General features: G+C 44.2%; 2 non-coding genes across 2 annotated transcripts; both read right to left on the bottom strand.

The window, feature by feature from the left end:
- Nucleotides 1-3: 3 nt before the first annotated feature.
- Nucleotides 4-75, bottom strand: TRNAQ-CUG. Its single transcript has one exon. It is a non-coding gene; the product is annotated as a tRNA-Gln (tRNA).
- A 387-nt stretch (nt 76-462) lies between these two features.
- On the bottom strand, nt 463-536 carry TRNAT-AGU. The gene has a single exon. It is a non-coding gene; the product is annotated as a tRNA-Thr (tRNA).
- Between the last annotated feature and the right edge of the window lie 1,964 nt (nt 537-2,500).

Below are 2,500 nucleotides of genomic sequence, written 5' to 3'. Positions count from 1 at the left end.
TTTAGGTTCCACCGAGATTTGAACTCGGATCGCTGGATTCAGAGTCCAGAGTGCTAACCATTACACCATGGAACCCCCGTTAGAAATTGCCTTGTCCACGTTGCCTTTGGGAAAGGTCTCTTGCTATTTAAAGACTTGCATTTATAGAAAAATATATATTTTTTCCGATGCTGTATCACTCAGTGGTGTAAGAAGACATTTCATACAATCATTTTTTTTAAAAAAAATCTAAATTACACTGCAGCAGCAGTTTTTAAAGTCACAGATTAATTATATCTGTCCTTCCAAAGAGTGATGCGTTTCAAAGCCTTCCTTTAATATTTATGGCAGTTTCTGTATATTTCTGTGTTAATTCTTATTCTTTTAAAATAACCCCGTTTTGAATATGAAAAAAAAAGTTTGGTTCCTTTTAGAAAACAAACTTTTCCTCTCGTCTAATTTGGGGACCTCAAAAAAAAAAAAAGGCACCACTGGGATTCGAACCCAGGATCTCCTGTTTACTAGACAGGCGCTTTCACCAACTAAGCCATGGCGCCTCTTGTAGCAACCGATTTGAAATAATCTTTGGGAATAAAATAGTCTAAATTGCCTGGGAGTCCAGGAATCGGAGTTAGGGTGGCCCTATAACAAGACCCAAAGTTTGATCAACAATGACTCTTCAAATAGCAGGTGTGGAAGGATAGAACAATGACCCTACATCGCTTTACCTTTACCTTTTCAATGGTGGGTACTTTTGACGCTCTGGGATCAGCCTCCAGAGAATGTGTGGAAGGCCACTCTAAACTTCTGGCTCCAGTTGAAAAAACTCTCTCTGACTTAAATGGGAACATTTCTGTTTGCTCCCCTGGGAACTGTTTTGAAAACTGTTCATAGAGTTTGGTTTTAATGGAATGTTTGTGTGTTAAGTGATGAGTTCCTGAATTCTTTAGCTTTATGTTGCTAAATTACCTTGAAGATGAGAAAGGTAGTGTATATCCCCTCCCACCAGTGTTGGCAGCTGTAAACTTCCGTGAAAGTTATGGGTGAAGAGGTGTCAAAGGAACTTAAACCAGGCTGCCCTTCTTATACCTTTCTTCCTAACCACACCCCATAGGATGGTTGTGGGTCAGGCTGACCCAGCTTCCTGGTCTCTCTCCTCCTGCCCATGTTACAGGTGTCCTCTACGAGATAAGGCTACTTATCTTAGGGGTCTCAGAAACTGGAGGTACCATTGCATGCATGCCCCTGTTAGGGCTTCTGTAAGCATATCTGCTTGACCTTGGAGAAGCCCTTTCCCTCTCTGCCTGCAGCCAGGCATTATTAGGAGAGGGGCTGAGAATCCAAACGGCCAGTATTGTAATGCCCCTGTATAGATCTATGGTTTGGCCTCATTTGCAGTACTGTGCACCAGTGTTCCCTCTAAGCTGAGATAGATCCAAAGGGATCTGTCAAGGATAGGCAAGTGGGCGTCAACATGGCAAATGGGGTTCAATGTGGCCAAGTGCAAGGTGATGCACATTGGAGACAAAAATCCTAAATATAAATACACATTGATGGGGTCTGAACTGGCAGAGACTGATCAAGAGAGAGATCTTGGCGTTGTTGTAGAAACCTCACTGAAAATGTTGAGACAGTGTGTGACTGCAATAAAGAAGGCCAATGCTATGCTGTGGATTATTAGGAAGGGTATTGAAAACAGATCAGCCAATATCATAATGCCCCTATATAAATCAATGGTGCGACCTCATTTGGAATACTGTGTGCAGTTCTGGTCAACACACCGTAAAAAGGATATTATAGCTTTGGAAAAAGTGCATAAAAGGGCAACTCGAATAATAAAAGGGTTGGAACACTTTCCCTATGAGGAAAGGTTAAAGCACTTAGGGCTCTTTAGCTTGGAGAAACGACAACTGAGGGGTGACATGATTGAGGTTTAGAAGATTATGCATGGGAAAGAGCAGGTAGAGAAAGAGGTATTTTTCTCCCTTTCTCACAAGACAAGAACTCGTGGGCACTCCATGAAATTGCTGAGCGTTCTGATTAGAACGGATAAAAGGAAGTACTTCTTCACCCAAAGAGAGATTAACACATGGAATTCACTGCCACAGGAAGTGGTGGCGGCTACAAGCATGGACGGCTTCAAAAGGGAATTAGATAAGCATATGGAGCAGAGGTCCATCAGTGGCTATTAGCCACAAGGTATAGATAGGGGCTCTGGGGCAAGTGATGCTCTGTCATCTTGGTGCTTGGGGGGGGGGGGTCTGGGAGGGCTTCTAATGTCCTGGCCCCACTGGTGGACCGTGGACCTCCTGATGGCACTGGTATTTCTGGCCACTGTGTGATACAGAGTGTTGGACTGGATGGGCCTTTGGCCTGATCCAACATTGGCGTCTCTTATGTTTTTAACTGCTGGGTCCCTGAGTTCCTGAGCGCCAAATACGCTCCTCGTGCCTCTTTAAAGAGCAGGGCTGGGGAGGTGCTCTTTAAAAAGATATGTCAGATGGCGCGCGGCGCGCCGCCC

The sequence above is a fragment of the Gekko japonicus genome, unplaced genomic scaffold (genome assembly GCF_001447785.1).
Source record: "Gekko japonicus isolate JY-2015 unplaced genomic scaffold, Gekko_japonicus_V1.1 scaffold441, whole genome shotgun sequence".
In the NCBI taxonomy this organism is placed as follows: domain Eukaryota; kingdom Metazoa; phylum Chordata; class Lepidosauria; order Squamata; family Gekkonidae; genus Gekko; species Gekko japonicus.
Note: the sequence above shows the minus strand (reverse complement) of the source record. Positions and strands in the feature narration are given on the sequence as shown.